The 13,671-nt window shown below is 40.7% G+C and overlaps 1 non-coding gene across 1 annotated transcript; it reads left to right on the top strand.

The window, feature by feature from the left end:
- Positions 1–13,034: 13,034 nt before the first annotated feature.
- LOC141662656 (small nucleolar RNA R71) lies at positions 13,035–13,141 on the top strand. Its single transcript, XR_012550759.1, has one exon. It is a non-coding gene; the product is annotated as a small nucleolar RNA R71 (small nucleolar RNA).
- Positions 13,142–13,671: the final 530 nt, after the last annotated feature.

Raw genomic sequence — 13,671 nt, 5'->3', positions numbered from 1 at the left:
TTACTGGTTTCTTCACGTAAGTCAGATCTGGTTGCATATCCACCTGCTCGTACTCCACTATGTGTCTGGCATCCCGATTATACTTCCCTTGGCATTGACACATGGAACACATTATGAACTTGTTTTAGGTTCGGGGGTAAGGCTAGCTTGTAAGCTAATTTCCCAATCCGTCTTAGTATCTCAAAAGGTCCAATGTATCTTGGGCTTAGTTTCCCTTTCTTTCCGAACCTCATTAATCCCTTCCAAGGGGATACTTTTAGCAGTACTAAGTCCCCTACTTCATACTCCTTATCCTTTCGGGCTAGGTCTGCATATTTCTTCTGTCTGTCTTGGGCTGCTACCAGCCGTCCTCTGATTAGATCTATTATACCCTTGGTCCTTTGGACTACTGCGGGTCCGAGCATCTTGCGCTCTACAACTTCATCCTAACATAAGGGAGATCGACATTGTCTTCCCTCAAGGATCTCATATGGCGACATCTCGATGATGACATATGATCAATTGTCGTAAGAAAACTCAATCCGCGATAAGTGATCATTCCAAATTCTTTCAAGTCTATTTCACAGACTCTCATAATAGCTTCTAGCACTATAGCTTTTGCTTCTCAATACCCACTCTTTTCCAGTTCGTAATCATTACTATCTTTCGTACGTAATATTATACTGGTTACACTTTTGCTCGTTAGCGTTCTATAACCTTTGAATAACCGCGTCAACCTTAGTATCACGAACGCGGTAGATTCGGAATACCACCGCACTGATACTACTTCCTTTCTAGTTGCTTCCATCTTCGAAAGCTTGATCTATCGTATAGAAGTAAAAGATTTTATTGAGAGATCACTATGATCATGAACACTTGTTCTATTGCATAGTTAGTACAGAAGGTGGCCAACCTTTAGTACTTGACAAGCAATTAAACAACATGTGGTATCCTACTAGGCTTCTATCACACAGATAGATAGTCATTCGGCAATACCTCCCCTTCTGGAAGGGTTGTTCTTCTCAGCTTATACAAAATGAAAAGGAGAGAAAAGAACGAATTGAAGAGAATTGTATATGAAAAAAATACTGCCACAAATATCTGGCTTGGAATCTACCTCTGAATCATAGAGGTTTGTCATAGGAGAAAAAATATATGTGTATATATATCAACATCAAGTATTATAGCATCGCATTTCACGCTCCTGAATATCTACTATTCCGTCCATCATTCTATGGTCCCATGCTCTTGCTCGAGCTTATAAACAATCACCTTTGAAACTCCCTCGACATCGAAAATCGAATCTGGGATTTCATTCTAGACATCATCGTTATTAGAATTCTATGCTTGCATCGCAACCTTCCTCGTATAGTAATATGACCCTCTATTGATAAGAAGGAATAAATATTCAATAGGTAGATAATCGACTTAAATAGTCTATCAATAATAACTTATACATCACCACGACCCGATTAGTGGTACTCAATCTCAACATTCATTACAATACAACTCTCACAGTTGTCATCGTCTCATTATTCATAGACTCATTGTAGCATTACTATGGTCCACCACTGACCTACTGTAGTCATTCGTTTTCCTCAAAATCTTAATAGCTAATCATACGGAGTCCATACTTACCGTATCAAAACCTTCTAAGTAGGTAACATATCACCGTTTGTGATCCATGAAGGACATCTCCTGAACTTGATGTATATATGACATGAAGTAGATAAAATTGTAGAAGAATATCAATCAAAGCATCAATAGCAGGTTATTACCGTCAGTAATCATATGTCCTCAATAAGAGACTGGAAACTCAAGGGTTCATTTAGTCCTTTCATCACATGGCCCTGGCTTATCTTAAGATATGACCTTCTAAGATAGATAGCCCGCTTATGGCGATTGCATAAATTAAATCTTTACCAAACTATTATTACGGTTGAGTATTGCACGATCATCAGAAAGAATGTCAATCTTCCAAACCATAATACAACCTTCACGGCTTCAACCATCATCACTGTATTCCTCTGGCACGAGCGCCTATAATTATCCTCTTACATTTAAAGTGTCGGCCACCTCCTTGGCCTTTCATGATAGTAAAATTTCCTTATAATCAATGTCATTTTAACCACCTCCAACTAAATTTTCTACCTCATTTCAATCACTGTTTATGTGAAAATGCTTTTCTTAAATCCCGGTGAGAAAAAAATCACCATTTTTCCATAAGTCATTGCCTTAGTCTTTAGATGTGAACATTGTCATGACTGACTCTCGATAATACTTAGGACGTCTCTTATCTTGGGTCCTTCTCGTTTTCACCAATCTCGACCTTCATTTGGTCGATCTATACTTTCTTATGGTTCAACACGTGCCCACCTGGCATTATTATAATTATGTCACATTTTCTTTATCAAAATTTCTATTCTTGAGAACTTTGAATATTACCTTTTTCCTTGTAAAACCTCTAAGGTTATCCTTAAATTCTTTATCCGGTACTCCCTAGGTACATGGCATATCAAGATACCATTTACTAATACTAGAACCATTGTCTATATAGTTCTGAAAACTTTCTCCACTGATCTTTAAAGGTTGTTGTTGCCTTAGTCCTTCATTCCGTACCACCCAAACTCATAATGTCCCCATTAAGGGTGAAATGCCAACCTTTATGCATTCCCCCATGGTTCATCTCAAGTTATTGAGGTTATATCCTTAATTCCACCTTTAAAAAGGTACTTGCATCCTTTCATGGATAAATCAAGTCATATATCCCTGATAAGGGTGTCTTATTCAATCATTCCCACCTCGATAGTATATGCCTAATTTTACAATAACATCTGTATTCAAAATGAGGTCAATCAATATGGCCTTCAAAAGATAACAACGGTTATCCGTTTTTCTTGCCTAATTTGGTAACGATAACAAGGATGTTCTGGAAGATATTGGTCGTGTTCAACGTGAACTTCTTCTTAATAATTCCTTATTTACTTTTGTTGTTGATCTCAACAGTCATCTCAATGTTGGGATATCTTTCTTACCTGACGTCTCCCTTTCTGGGTATCATGCCACCGGTCTTACACTTCACATTCTTGAAGGTCACTTCCTTCATCCAATTTTCCTAATTTCTTACCTTCTTGTCTCCTCAGTTTATCCGCGTCTCATTATTTATCCTTCGAACTATTTCAAGGTTTCCTCGAATCCTCCCAACTTACAGGGGATAAAATATATGTATCTCTTATGCCTTCAACCATCAATTTTAACTCATAGTGAATCACTCTCATCCTGAAGATTACATACTTTTTTATTTATTGCTACGAGTCTTTAGGGTTTCCTCATACCCAACTCCCTTATCATTCCTTAAATTGTATTGCCTTTTTATTTCTTCCCACTTCAGTTTCTCTTTATTTTCCTTTCTCTTACAATCATTTCATGAACCCACTAATCATTGACTTCAAACATCACGTCGTTCTGGGATTCTTGTCCTCAGAACGAATCTTTACAACTTTTACAACTTAGATTCATAATTCATCATACTCGTCCGCCTTTGTTATGGCTCTAAAGCTTTTACACTATCTCTCTATCTTCCTTAGCCTTCCACCAGCGGGTGGCCTCTCTCTTAGGAAGGTAAGTGATAAAACAGTCTTTTGTGCTTCATCAATCATTTAGAATCTCAAATGATTCCTATATTTCCTTTAGCCAGGCTCTCACCTCTACTGGGTTCGCTTGTTCCTTGGAATTCCGAGAGCTTAGCGACTTAAAGGTCCTGAAAGAATTTCCCACCGCACTGTCTCCTCAAGGTGGTGGTTGGGGATAATAGTCTAAGTTCTTTTTAGACAGGTCCATGAATTGCCGTATATGAGTACCGTCTCAGGTCTCCTTTCCTTACTCGACTTTCTGTTTCCTTAATATGAAATGTTTCATCCTTCTCCCATACTTGGGGTTATCTTATACGTTAAAATCCTTGTTTTCCACTTCATTATATTCCGGGTCCCTTATATCTTAATTGCGACCTCCCTGATTATCACATTCAGGGTTTACCCCGAATCTTATTCTTCGTGGGGGCATATGTTAGGGCGAAAACACGCGCTAATATTCACACAAGTATACGCGTTCGCAAGTAATATAGAATACTTTCTAGTTCGTTCCCACAGAGACTCGGACTAATTATTGTCTAATTAAACTCACACACCAATGTATGATTACTTCTCAATGTTAAGACACTAACACTTAGAATTATTGACTAAATATTAACTATAATTAATTACTTAATTAATCACTTAATTAACAATTCAAATTAACAATATTAAAACACTCATGAGATCACAACTTCATTACTACTTCCTTCAATAGTTATTGTTATTACCTTTAGCATGTGACAGTGATGATATTAATCGAATAACACGAAACTGATAAAAGCCAACTTTCATTGTACTAATACCATTCTACCAAACATCCACAATTAAGATAGAAGTTGAATAGGCATCAATTATGTTGAGTTCCTATATGTCTACAGAAATTGACAACACAACGATTTAAGCACAAGTTATTCCTTTTGATTACACAGGGCGAATAAAAATGTTAGAGTTACCCACTAATCATGCACATCATACATGAACCTATGCTAGCATGGCAAGTTCTAAATCTCAAGATCCACCATCGCTTCACAAGAGATTAACACCCTATCTTATATGTCCGCGACGCACATAAGACGAATACGCACAACCAATACTAGATATCATACAATCATCACACACTAAAGTATTAAACAATTAACTAAAGAATTCCATAGTAAATCCGTTGCAACCCCATGATCACGATTAACCCATAATAGCACTTATCGTCATCATGGGTTCATATGAAATCATGATAAACAAACACAAGAATATAATAACTAAACTATTTATATTAAATCAGAGTACATCACAAGAGTAAATAGGTTCAAAGTAAGAAAACTAGCATCCAACGTTGCAACGAAACAAGAATCACAAGAAAATATGCTTCCTCTTCGTTGCTGTGTGCTAACATGGTCTTCTTCCTTATCTCCTTCGCTCCTTGCTTAATACCACGATCCTCTCTCGTGAAAACGTCTCCAAATCTACTTATATAATAGTCCCATAAAACTCAGATTATATAGAAGTGGAAGCCAAACAGAAGTAGAAGTCTAAAAACAACTATTTAATTTCCCGACCCTGCGCGGCCGCTCAGCATAGCTGAGCGGGCGCTCAGCTTTCTGCGCGGCCGCTCAACATTGCTGAGCGGGCGCTCAGGACCCTACTGGAAAAATCCTGAGTTTGCTCCGTTTCTTCGCTGTAATCTGCCCCTTTCTTTCCTCTCTCAATGGTGAACACATGACAAGGCTTATTCTTGATGATTACTCCTCCGAAATGCAACTAATACCCTAAAATGCATAAACACTAGAAAAACACATCAAATACACAAAATACTTGATTTCAAGGCACCAATTTAAGCCATTTTAAGATGTTCTAAGTGGTATAAAATGCCACTTATCACACCCCCAAACTTAAATCGATGCTTGTCCTCAAGCGTCACAGACTCAAAAATAAATAAAACATGCATGAATGCAATCTATATGAAAATGCAGCGATCCCCCTTACTACGAACAAACCAACCAAATTGCAACATCTCAACAAATGCAGTTAGGTGACTAAAGATCAATAAACTCATGCAAACGAACATACAGCCAGAAACGTGGTGTGTGCAGATGCTTAACAGATATGCTTCGGAACTAGACCAATTATTATGACTCAATTATGATCAAGGCAATCACATGATTATACAAAGAATAAAAATTCTAGGCACAAAGCGACATATAAAACTACAAGAATTTTGGAGCTTATTATGGAATCATGCTTTTTATTTACGACAACAATGCTTATTTGACCGTGTAATGAGTGAGGTCCACAAAAGACTTATACAATGGTATCCATGTAACGAGCGTTAGGTTAGTGGATCCCAGACTCTAAATGCCTTAGGTCACTAGGCACAAAGTCCCCTAAGAACTTAATAACTCGAATAGCAAAGAGCCCACTCGTGATCAATTATGCATAAACACCAATTTTTTTTTCTTTTCTTTTTTTTTTCTTTTTTTTTTAATTTCTGAGCAAGTGTGTTTCGCTCCATCTTGCTCAACCCTAGACTACTCGCATAACATGCGAGCCGGCTACTAGCCATTTGACGCCTAGCCACAACTAGCAACAAATTCCATTTTTACTCCATTTTTTTTTCTTTTTCATGCCTTTATCACTAAGAACCTATTATCGAATTCTAAGCATAATAAATAGATTAACCTCGAAAACAATCAGATCATAACAACAATCTAGCCCTTAAGCATTTTCTAAGACTTAATAAAACTACAAGTGCTTCTAGCATGCATATCAACCTACACGACTCAATATCACTTTAATGCTATCACTACACTCGCATCAATATCACAATTCAGTCGATAGATCATCGCAAAAGGGATCATGGTATATGCATGAGCTACATGACATGATAAACAAATAAAGCTATAAAATAAAAAAAACTATATGGCAAATATTATGCAACTATATGAACTAAACTATCATGAATATGCAGCTATATGACACACATAAAATATTCCTTAACTACCACCCCAAACTTAAAATCTTCACTGTCCCCAGTGAAGGTAGTAGAAAGGAACACAGGGTATACCTACTCGGAGTCATCATCATCATCACCCTCAGCGGGTGGAGTATCAGGCGGCGGGTATGCAGAGTCCTCACCAAAAACTGGCCACTGGATATCAGCTCCAAGGCCCCGAAAAGCAGTCCCTAACGCAAGGGTGAGCTCCTGAGCAAACCTGCTCTGCGTCTCGTACATGGCATCCATCCACCGTGAAAGCCTCCTATACTGGGTATCAGCCATCCCAGCACCCTCCTGAGCTCTCGAAGAACCAGCCTCATCACGCCTAGGCCTAGCCATAGTAGCACCTCGTGCTGGACGCCCTCCTAGAAGATGATAACCCAGCCCATGCTCCTCGGGCTCACCACCGGTCCACTCCTGCATCCCATTCAGAGTCCCAGAATCAATCGGAGCGGCCGACAACTGCAACTGCTCATGAGCCGGCCAGTTCACTCCTACTGCTCGGCAAAGCTTCGTAACCGTGGATGCATAAGGGATGTTCATATGCTTAGCTCCCCTCAAAAACTTCAGAATTCCTTGGTAGATAAACTCACCAAGGTCCACATAGTACTCCTCATTAAGAATTCCCCACAACAACTGTGCTCTCTCAACTGTGACCTCGTGTGCATTCGAAGAAGGCAAAATATTAGCATAAATAAATACATTCCATGCACGGGCATAACTGTTCATAGCGATCGCCGGGAAGTGACGATACTCATTAGTGCCGGTCTTGAAGGTCCAAACTATGCCCGGCCTACAGAGAGTAGCACAAATTAAATCCAAGTCAAAATCCTCAGCAGTCTTCTCATTCCAGTTCTCCTCCTCGGCTTCCTCTCTCGCTGCCCAATCACACGGCGAATCGCCGCTGGGTGATAATCAACCGTCAGCCCTTGGACCACAGAAAACCCATTCTTTTCAGCCTTTGCGTTCGCATAGAACTCGCGAACCACGCTCATCGGCACTGCTTCGGGTGACTCACAAAAAGCTATCCACCCCTTCTCTGCAATTATGGGTAGCAACTCACCATCCCTCCCCGATGGTAAAAACCCTCTCTCCTTCAGAATCGGCTTCCCCAAAAGCCTAGTGTACTCCTCCTCCGCAGCTCTGTCATTCAACCGAGGCCTTGCAGCAGTGCCCCTCGATGAATCAGGAGTAGGGACTGTGCTGCTGCTATCAATAGTTCGTGCTCTCTTGGGTGCCATTGAATCTTGAATAAAAGTGTTTAAGAACTGAGTTTTTGTGTTTGGGAGAGAGTTTGAGTGTAGAAAGTTTGTGGGAGATATGTAGGATAGGTGTATGTATATATAGGGTGTGGATTAGGTTAAATTAGATTAGGAGTGGGTTGAGGGATAAAATCATGGGGTAATAGGAAAAGAATTCGTGGGTTTATGGGTTGTGATGGGTTTTTTTAATTTTCTGATTTTTTTTTGTATTTTATGAACTGTAAAAAAAATTCTGGCAGCCGACCCCTGAGCGGTCGCTCAGCAGAGCTGAGCGGGCGCTCAGGGGGTCACTGGAATTTTTTTTTCAGTCCTGTTTTTCTAATTTTTTTGTGTTTTTGGATAGGTTATTAAATTCTAAGGGTTCCTGTAACAACAAATCATGGGTTGCCTCCCACGCAGCGCTTCTTTTTCGTCATTAGCTTGACGTTGCGTAGCTTTCTTTAGTAGTCAATAAAATGGCACTAACCACTTCTCGGTTTTCCATGTCCTCATAGTAGTGCTTCAAACGCTGACCATTAACCTTGAATGCTTGGTCCGGATCATTCTCAAAAATTTCCACCGCTCCATGTGGAAACACAGTTTTGACAATAAAAGGTCCAGACCACCTTGATTTCAACTTCCCAGGAAAAAGTCGGAGACGAGAGTTGAATTAGAGAACTTGTTGCCCCGGCACGAATAACTTAGGATGTAGCTTCCTATCGTGCCACCTCTTCACCTTTTCCTTGTACATTTTGTTATTCTCGTACGCTTGAAGTCGAAATTATCAAGTTCATTAAGCTGAAGCATTCTTTTCTTACCAGCTGCATCTAAATTCAGGTTCAACTTTTTCAACGCCCAGTAGGCCTTATGCTCAAGCTCCGCAGGTAAATGACATCCCTTACCATACACCAATTGAAACGGGGACATACCAAGTGGAGTTTTGTATGTTGTTCTGTAAGCCCAAACAACTTCATCGAGCTTTAAAGACCAATCCTTCCTTGACGGACAAACAACCTTCTCTCGAATGCGCTTGATCTCTCTGTTAGACACTTCCGCTTGACCATTTGTTTGCGGATGATAGGCAGTAGCAACTCGATGATTCACATTATAATGCTGCATCATAGAAGTGAACTTACGGTTGCAGAAATGCGACCCTTCATCACTTATGATTACCCGAGGTGTTCCAAACCTTGTGAAAATCTGCTTATGAAGAAAATTCAGCACTGCCTTTGCATCATTTGTCGGTAAAGCTTTGACTTCTACCCATTTTGAGACATAATCAACTGCCAGCAAGATGTACTGATTATTGCAGGACGAGACAAAAGGCCCCATGAAATCGATTCCCCAAACATCAAAGACCTCGACTTCAAGCATCACATTTAACGGCATCTCATCCTTTCTCGTCAAATTTCCCACTCTTTGGCAACGATCACACCTTAAAACAAACTGATGAGCATCCTTAAACAAAGTAGGCCAGAAAAAACCTGCTTGCAGAATACGAGCTGCCGTCTTCTCACCACCATAATGTCCACCATAAACCGTGGAGTGGCAGTCTCGTAATATCCCCTCCGTCTCATAGAACGGGATACATCTCCTGATGATCTGGTCAGCTCCCTGTCTAAAAAAATATGGTTCATCCCACATATACCACTTCACCTCATGCAGAAACTTCTTCTTTTGAGCTGAGGTCAAATTAGGAGGCATTATATTGCTGACAAGATAGTTTACAATATCTGCAAACCATGGCTCTTCCTCCTGAACTGCGAACAACTGCTCATCCGGAAAAGATTCATTGATTAATGTCCTATCTTGTGAAGCAGACTCGGGATTCTCCAACCTAGAGAGATGGTTAGCTACTTGATTCTCAGTACCTTTTCGATCCTTGATCTCTAACTCAAATTCCTGAAGTAAGAGCACCCAACGAATGAGTCTCGGCTTCGAATCCTTCTTGGAAACCAAATAGCGAATGGCCGCATGATCAGTGAATACTGTTACTTTAGTCCCAAGCAGATAAGATCGAAATTTCTCGAAACCAAAGATTATAGCCAAGAGCTCCTTCTCCGTAGTGGTGTAGTTCATTTGGGCCCCATTTAAGGTCTTACTCGCATAGTAGACCACATAAAATAGATTATTCTTGCGCTGCTCCAGAACTGCACCTACCGCATAATCACTCGCATCACATATCATCTCAAATGGCTCTGTACAATCTGGTGCTGTAATAACTGGTGCAGTGATCAAACTCTTCTTGAGAGTCTCAAATGTCGCCAAACATTCATCATCAAATTTGAAAGGCACATCTTTCTCAAGCAAATTTCACAATGACTTAGATATCTTTGAAAAGTCCTTGATGAATCGCCGATAAAAACCCGCATGACCACGAAAACTACGGATTCCCTTCACAGAAATAGGTGGTGGAAGATTTTCAATGACTCCCACCTTGGCCTTGTCCACCTCCAGACCCTTGCTAGAGATCTTATGCCCAAGAATAATGCCTTCACGCACCATAAAATGACATTTCTCCCAATTGAGCACCAAATTAGTTTCCACACACCTTTTGAGTACGACGCGAAGATTATTCAAACATTCATCATACGAATGTCCAAAGATGGAGAAGTCGTCCATGAACACCTCGACATTATTTCCAATCATGTCAGAGAATATAGCCATCATACATCTCTGAAAAGTGGCCGGGGCGCCACATAACCCAAAAGAAACTCTGCGAAAAGCAAACGTGCCAAATGGACAAGTGAAGGTAGTCTTTTCCTGATCCTCTGGTGCAATACAAATCTGATTATACCCTGAATAGCCATCCAGAAGACAATAATACTCATGACCAGCCAACCTGTCAAGCATCTGATCAATGAATGGAAGAGGGAAGTGATCCTTCCTCGTGGCTTTGTTCAACTTTTGATAATCCATGTATACTCTCCATCCTGTAACTGTTCGAGTGGGGATGAGCTCATTCTTCTCATTTGCCACCACAGTGATACCTCCTTTCTTAGGTACACATTGTACGGGGCTCACCCAAGAACTGTCAGAAATAGGATAAATGATGCCTGCATCTAGCCATTTCAGAATTTCTTTCTTCACCACCTCCTTCATGATAGGATTAAGTCTGCGCTGTTGTTCAACAGTCGGCTTACTACCTTCCTCTAGCAGAATTTTATGCATACAATATGAAGGGCTGATCCCCTTGATGTCTGCTATGGTCCATCCAATAGCTGATTTGAATTCTCTCAAAATCCTTAAGAGCTTATCTTCATCACTACCTGAAAGGTCAGATGCAATAATAACAGGTAAAGTAGATGCATCTCCTAAAAAAGCATACCTCAAGTGTTCAGGTAATGGCTTGAGCTCCAAGGTAGGTGCTTCCTCTATTGATGGTTTGAGCTTTCCTTCAGCATTCTTGAGGTCAGAAGTACCAAGAGATTCAAACGGCATGTCCAGCTTTCGCTTTCAGGGAGAAGCATTCAGATATTGTAATTGCTCATTGCCATCTTCATCATCACTGTCAAAATCCCCCACTAAGGCCTTTTCCAATGCATCAGACATTAGCATGCGATCGAGTTCCGAAGTAACCGCAGAATCAATCACATCCACTTTTAAGCACTCCTCATCTTCTGTAGGGAATTTTATTGCCTTGAATACGTTAAAGGTCACATCCTGATCTTGTACCCGCATAATAAGTTCACCTTTCTGCACATCTATCAAGGTACGGCCAGTAGCCAAGAAAGGTCTTCCCAAGATTATGGGAATCTTCTTATCTTCCTCAAAATCCAGAATAACAAAATCTGTAGGAAAGAAGAGCTTATCCACCTTGACTAGCACATCCTCCACTATGCCCCTTGGGTAAGTAATAGAATGATCAGCCAATTGTAGAGACATGTATGTGGGTTTTGGATCAGGTAAATCCAACTTTTTAAAGATCGACAATGGCATCAGATTGATGCTTGCTCCCAAATCACAAAGGCACTTGTCAAAAGTCAACTTGCCAATGGTGCAAGGAATGGTGAAGCTACCTGGATCTTTCAGCTTTGGAGGTAAATTTGCTGCAGAACAGCGCTGCATTCTTCCGTGATAGCAACGGTCTCAAGGTCATCCAGTTTCACCTTCCTTGAAAGAATACTCTTCATAAACTTAGCATAACTAGGCATTTGCTCCAGAGCCTCAACGAAAGGTATATTGATGTGAAGTTTCTTGAACACCTCGAGAAACTTACCGAACTGTCTATCCAGCTTTTGTTGCTGCAATCTCTTAGGAAAAGGTGGTGGAGGATAGAGCTGTTTCTCCCCTATATTACCCTCAGGCAGAGTGTGTTCAACAGTAGTCTTCCTTGGTTCCACCGCTTTCTTCTTTTGCTTAGCTTCTTCATCTTTAACTTCAGCTTCTCCTTCTTTTGCCTTTTCAGCATCAGCAACTTTTCCAGACCTTAAGGTAATAGCCTTGACTTGCTCTTTAACTTCCTTCCTGCCTGGTACTTCCGTGTCACTGGGAAGAGTGCCATGTTGATGATTGAGCACAACATTGGCTATTTGATCTATTTGGTTTTCCAAGGTCTTGATAGAAATAACCTGACTTTTGCATAACAGCTTAAGTTCCTCAAAATCAGCACTAGTAGGTGCAGCTGCACTTCCCTGTTGAGGATATGATTGCCTTTGAGCATACTGCTGTGTTTGCTGGAATCCAGGTGGATTAAACTGTTTACTCACACCTTGCTGATATGGTGGTTGAATAGCATTTTGATTATTACCCCAGCTGAAATTTGGATGATTTCTGTTATTAGGATGATAAGTAGCTGGCACAGGCTGCTATTGTCGCTGATAATTATTCATATACTGAACAGATTCGTTGACAAGAGAACACTGATCCGTAGCATGAGAACATGCACAAAGCTCACAAACCATAGCTATTTGATTAACTCTATATGTAGCCAGAGAATCAACCTTCATTGACAGCGCTTGAAGCTGCGCTGCAATAGCGGTGGCTGCATCGACTTCCAGAATACCTGCTACCTTCCCAGGCATCATCCTCTGAGTTGGATTTTGATGCTCATTTGCAGCCATAGTCTCGATAGGATTATAAGCCTCAGTATAGCTTTTAGCCCATAAGGCGCCTCCAACTGCTGCATCAAGCATGGGCCGAGATTGGGCCCCCAAACCATTATAGAAACCAGTGATCACCATCCAATCGGGCATTCCATGATGTGGACACTTCCTCAATATTTCCTTGTAGCGTTCCCAAGCTTCGCACATAGATTCTGTAGGTTGCTGCGCAAACTGAGTAAGAGCACTCCTCATAACAGCAGTCTTTGCCATCGGATAAAACTTCACCAGAAACTTTTGCGCAAGATCTTGCTAAGTAGTGATGGACCCAGCTGGTTCAGAATGTAACCAGTCCTTAGCTTTGTCCCTCAGTGAGAATGGGAAAAGCCTCAGCTTGATAGCCTCATCAGTCACGCCATTATACTTGAAAGTGCTGCAGATCTCGAAAAAATTCCTTATGTGCATGTTGGGGTCTTCAGTCACATCTCCTCCAAAAGAAACAGAATTCTGCACCATCTGAATAGTGCCCAGCTTGATTTCAAAGGTGTTAGCTTGAATAGCTGGATGAAGAATGCTTGACTGAATGTCATCAATTTTTGGCCGAGAAAAATCCATAAAAGCTGGATCAGCCTGAACAATACGATCACCCATGATTACTGGTTCCTTCCGCTCAGTTCCTGAATCCGAATCTTCAAAATCTAACTTCTCCAGAATATGAAGAACTTCATCTGTCTCCTCAGCTGTATCTAAAGTCCTCTTGCGAGTACGAGAACGAGTTTGCATAAACG

This window comes from Apium graveolens, chromosome 5, assembly GCF_009905375.1.
Source record: "Apium graveolens cultivar Ventura chromosome 5, ASM990537v1, whole genome shotgun sequence".
Taxonomy (NCBI): domain Eukaryota; kingdom Viridiplantae; phylum Streptophyta; class Magnoliopsida; order Apiales; family Apiaceae; genus Apium; species Apium graveolens.
This window is presented reverse-complemented; position numbering and strand designations above follow the sequence as displayed.